The 5,658-nt window shown below is 45.7% G+C and overlaps 1 protein-coding gene across 1 annotated transcript in view; it reads right to left on the reverse strand.

Annotated features, from left to right (window-relative positions):
- The window catches only part of PPP2R2D (protein phosphatase 2 regulatory subunit Bdelta), a 23,157-nt gene extending 17,533 nt beyond the window's left edge, over nt 1–5,624 (reverse strand). The window contains exon 1 of the mRNA XM_017733855.1: nt 5,548–5,624. The gene's annotated coding sequence lies outside the window, so the exon portion shown is untranslated. The remainder of the gene's footprint in view (nt 1–5,547) is intronic.
- Between the last annotated feature and the right edge of the window lie 34 nt (nt 5,625–5,658).

The following is a 5,658-nucleotide window of genomic DNA, read 5'->3' on the forward strand; positions in this document are numbered from 1 at the left end:
GTGCTGCAATTGCAGCCACTGCAGGATTCTGAGTCCAGCACTCACTTCCACCCCTCAGCCTTCCCCCATCCCTGTACATTCACTGACTTGTTTCTAGGTGAAGGAAGGCTGTCCCCTTCAGCTGCCAGAACAGCCAGTGGAACAGAGAGGGTCACTCTGCAGCAGGGAGGGACTGACTACTGATGCTGTCAGTGCTCCTAAAATGCTGTTTCTTAACAGCTGATAGAAATCACAATCGTACTGAAACACGAGCCAAACTTTACAGCTGCCAATAACCACCTGACAGTATACATCTACATACAAGTTACTCAAAATCACCTATTTTTAAGAATATGCCTCCTTATATACTCAGTTTTTACATTTTCACTTTCAGGGTTTCTTTGAAGAGTTAACGCAGGAGTGATGTGTACCAGAAATCAGGAGAATAAACCCAAGGGGTATAGTTTTGCCCAGACCAAACCCCTCCCAGCTTACACCGCTAAACACTCTGCCAATCTAACATATCCATAAAGTCTAACAATTTTTTTATGCCCTAATACTCAAATCACTTGTAAAATGGCTTGAACTGCCTTTAGGCACCTGGCAGGGTTTAACTTAGTCCAAAATAACTCTGCTTTTGGGACTAATTTAAATCCTTGAGGAGATTTAAGGGAAAGCACGCGCAGGGCACCGGCCAGCCGGGAAGCAGAAGCTGTTTGAGGTCAGTGCTGCTGCTGACAGGCCATGGCAAACTCCAAACATCTTGTCTGGAGTTCTGTGGGAAAGCCTGCCAGCTCCTGTGTGTCCTGGATGCCTGGAGCTGAGCCACTTGGCTGCTGGAGGCGCGCTCAGGCCGCTCTGCTGGCAGCACTGAAGCAGGGTGCACAGGCAGCAGCACCCGGTGCCCCTCTGCTCCCACCCTGCTCCGGCCTGCCTGGCACCCCCAGCCAACCCCCAGGGGTGGCACAGCACCTCAGAGTTCCAGCTCATGACACACAATGAGCGCCATTCCCTCACTGAGCTGAATTTGTGTTTTCTTGTCAATGGAACCAGACTGTGACTTGATACTGAAGTCCTCTGAACTGTATCCTAAAAAAGCTGTCTTCTCTGAGCTTGGAGTGCGTGGAGCTGTCTGCACGTGTCAGTGCAAAGAAAGCAAGACCAGCATAAAGGGAGCATGGCACGAAAAGGGAGCAGCAAAGCCAGAGCTCAGTTACACAGATGTGTTCCCCTCCTGCCTGCAGAGCTTGCCCTGCCTTCCCTACAAGCCATGAGAATCACGGAGGCTGTTTCTAAGATTCGTGACATAATCCAGGATTCTTTGTGCAAATCTACTGCCTCAGTATTATTTTTTAACCTTTGGAAGACTAATTCCAATAAGCTTTCTCCTACTAGAAGTGTATTTAATTAATTCATGCTATTGTTAGTTTTTTCTAAGTAGCTCATTGTGATGGTTTTGGGTGTACTTCTATTAGGAGTTCATAAAAGTCTTAACATGATAAGAAAATAAAATTTTCCTTACACTTGAAGCTTTCACACCTCCCTCTCCTTTAAAAAAAGTTTTGTCATTTTTCATTAAGCTTTTCCCTCTACACCCAGCCTGCCCTTCTGCAGGGACAAATCCAGTGGGTCCCACTGCTCACACTTGCACTAATTCCTGTATTCCCACTACTCCAATTGCTTTGTTTTGTAAATTCCCACATACAACTCTGCAACTGATACTCACTGCTTACTCAAACTCTTCACCATTCATAAACCACATCTTACCAAAGCTTCATATTCCATCAAAATACAATGATGGAATCCCAGCCTGGTTTGGATTGGAAGGGACCTTAAAGCCCATCCAGGGACATGGGCAGGGACACACCTCCCACTGTCCCAGGCTGCTCCAACCTGGCCTTGGACACTTCCAGGGATGGGGCAGCCACAGCTTCTCTGGGCAACCCTAAGGTTTCAGGGAGGGCAAAGAGGCATCTGCAGTCCTGCTCACGGCAAAGCACTGGCTTTCAAGGAAAAAACCCAGCCCAAAACTCAGCTTACAGCCCACCTTCTGCCCCACTGCAGCACAAGTGTCACCTCCAGGCACAACCAGTGATTTACAGTGACAGCAAACAGCACACATGGCTCTGTAGTCATCAGTTCCCTATTTTCCAGTTCTTCCAGAAAAAAGACAATATTAAAGCTTAAAGCTACCAACCAGCTCTGCAACTCCTTTCATGCAACTGAACCAGATGTCACAGAGCTGCACCTCTACTGCTGGAGTTTTTTTAAAAGCACAGAATCATGCCAAAATTTCCTTAAGAACAGTGAGAATAGGCCAAGTGAGTTCCTGAACCACACAAGAATGTTTTAAACCACTGATCTGTAAAGGTAACTTAATACTAAGAACATTTCTAAATCACTTGGAGCTGCACTTTCAAACAGGTACAGGATTACAAGCTAATATTTTTTCATTAGATTGTGGTTGTCTTTGCTCCTTGTGTTCTGCTTCCTGGCAAAGTGGTGAGGTGTCTGACCCAGCACCTAACAGGCAGCAAAAGCAGGAGGAGAGTTGGCTGAAGTGATGGTAACAAGGGATCTCTCAGTTTGTCAGGGCAGTCAATCAACACCAGTCACTATCTGGAGAATTTAAAAAAAAAAAGTTTATTTCTTGGATCATTCACTGGAGATATAGAACTGCACCCAGAAGTGGTCATGGATTAGATGCAGATCATTTGGCCCATGGGAATTTGGGCCTATCTGTACATTATTTAATAAACAGATTTATATTTTACTTGCTCCCCCCCCCAAAAAAAGCCTCCCAAAACAGGACAATTTTGAACATGCAGAACAAATTCAATACTGAAATCATGGAAGTGATAAAGTCTCTGGCAGCATTTGTATTCTCTATTTAGAAAGGTCTTTCTACAAAAAAAGCAACCCAAGAATTACAAGTTCCATGGGCAATCAGTGCAAGTTTTGGAGTCACATGGTTAACACTAACAACAAAATTACATCACAATCTTTAATTAGCTTTGTTTTTAAATTACGATTGTTGCCATCCCCACTATTAAATCTTTCAATCTCTGTTCTATCCTCCAGTCCTCTTCCTTGAATCCAACTAAACTTTCCCACTCTAGAAAAGTCATATCCAATCCTTTACAAAATCCATATTCAATAAGTGACGGATTATCCTGGTCTTTCAGAAATGGTCAGACTGAACAGTGCCCTCCTCTTTCGTGACACAGAGCCTGTCGAGAGGTCACGGATTACTCACTGAGGAAAGGCAGTGCACAGACAAGACAAAGAGGAGACAGTGATTTTTCTGTATTAATGACCCAGTTAGGAAAATCCAGCTGCCAATCTACTACAGCCACTTATCACAGTGCTTGTGTTAAAGCCAGACACCTGAGGAACAACTATGGAATATAAAATGTATGTTAGAACTGAACTGTAAAAGAAAGGATTTACTGGCAAAGGTGCCTGGCTGAGCAGTTTCAACTCCTGAATATACCTCTAAGAAAATTCAGCAAAACACTCCGCATGGAATAGGTGGGACAGCAACTTCATGGTGTCCTCTTCCTCTAGAGAGCTGATTTTTCACTGAACAGACCAAAAATTGAAAGCAGTAGCAAATTTCCACTATTGCAAAAACTTACGTGCAATTCGAAGGCTTTTTCAAGGCAACAGCTGCCCATCAAGCAGGTTTAGATGTGCAGTTTGGTAAGAGAGGATTTAAAAGATGGTAATGGGTAAATATGTCCCTAACTGAGGCCCAAAATCTAGCAATGTATTTGTACTCTTACTGATGAATTAAATTGGGGCAATTATTAGCAAATAAACAGTGTATTTTTTATATTTAATTCCAATTTCAAGGCAAAATGTTACAGGAGGAAAAAGGCCATAAATCAAAATAAAACCAAAAAGTCACAAAGCCTGTAAATAGTTCTGGTATTCCCATAGGAAAATGAAACTTTAGTGGTAGTTTTGCAAAACCAGGCACTGAATGATTCCTAGAACTTTCCTGCTCTGCACAAATCCACACTGCTCAGGAATTACCTGGGAAGCAAGGTGCCCCCAGGACCATATCCTTCACACATGGAGAACTGACTTTTAGTCACACAGGTGACAGACCCAAGGAAAAAGAACCATGTGAAAAACATAAAAGCTACTTATATTTTTACAAGAATTCTGAGAACTTCAGAGCAAGCTACAAAATATATAGAGGGGGGGAAAAGGAAGAAAACAACTGAGTGAGTCTAGTTTCTCTAGCAGTTTTCCAGTCTATCCCTCCCATGGCCATTATTTTAAATGGAATGCCAAACAAGTGGCATGAAAATGAAAACACTGTCAGCACTATTTCCCCATAGCAGGCAGCAAGGAAAAATATTTACTGCATCCAGTAAAAAAAAAAAAAAATCCCAAACCCAAGCTGAGCACACACGGCGCTGCAAGTCAATTCACACTTCAGAAGGGAGCGTTGCCAGCCCAGTTAGAACATAGGAAATTTAGGGGCAAAAAAAGAACTTTCTCATCAGAGTCAAGCAAAACTCCACCCTGGTTCTGCACACTACAGAAAACACTTTTCCCAGTTAAAACATTTCTCGTTTTCTACTCCGTCCAAAACACGCCGCGCTTGGAAAGTTTCAGAGAAATGTGAAGGTGTGCCCTTTTTCCCTGCTTAATATCCCTATTTATAGCTCCCAAACGTTAACAAGTGGGAATCAAATCTCTCCACAGCTGCAGGAACCCTTTAAACTACACTTTTCATGCAGCACAAATGACAGAGCTGCACTCTCTGTGCGTCAGAGCGAAACTTGACAAGCCTGACAGACTCCACTGGTGTTTCTTTTTTTCCTCTCCCTGTATTGTATCACTGTTGTTACCCTTTATCCCAAGCCCAGAACTGGAGACAGTTATCCTAAGCCCAGAACTGTACCCAGTTCTGGGCTCCTCAGGACAAGAAAGTCAAGCAGCTACTGGAGAGGGTCCAGCAGAGGCCACAGAGATGATTTTGGGACTGGAGCATCTCTGAGATGAGGAGAGACTGTGGGAGCTGGGCCTGGTCAGTCTGCAGAAGGGAAGCTGAGAGGGGATCCCATCAATCCATACAAATATCCTCAAGGGCTGTCAGAGGATGGTGCCAGACTCTGTTCAGCGGTGCCAGAGACAGGACAAGGAGCAACGGCCAGAAACTAAACCACAGCAAGTTCCAGCCCCACATGAGAAAAAACTTCTTTCCATGGAGGGGCAGAGCCCTGGAACAGCTGCCCAGGGAGGGGCTGGAGTCTCCCTCTCCAGAGACATCCCAAACCCTCCTGGACACGTTCCTGTGTCACCTGCTCCAGGTGACCCTGCCTGGGCAGCGCCCTGAACTGGGTGATCTCCAGAGATCCCCTCCAACCCCAGCTATTCTGGGATTCTGGGATTCGCGCTAAAGACCCGAAGAAAAGCGCCGTGACTGGTCTGTGATGCTCTACGGGTGGGAGCTCGCTTAGTCATGGCACACACCCCCCGGCACGGCCAGGGATGCTGCGGAGCTGCCCCTCGGCCGCCCGGGAGGGCTCAGCGTGTCGGGGCTCCCCTCACCTTCCGCCACGTCCTCGTCGATCGCCCCCTTCACCTGCAAGAAGCTCCACTGCACCTCGTTGCTGCCGCCGCCGTCGCCTCCAGCTCTCGCCACTCCTGCAGAGGGAGGAA

This window comes from Corvus brachyrhynchos, unplaced genomic scaffold (genome assembly GCF_000691975.1).
Source record: "Corvus brachyrhynchos isolate BGI_N302 unplaced genomic scaffold, ASM69197v1 scaffold514, whole genome shotgun sequence".
Classification (NCBI taxonomy): domain Eukaryota; kingdom Metazoa; phylum Chordata; class Aves; order Passeriformes; family Corvidae; genus Corvus; species Corvus brachyrhynchos.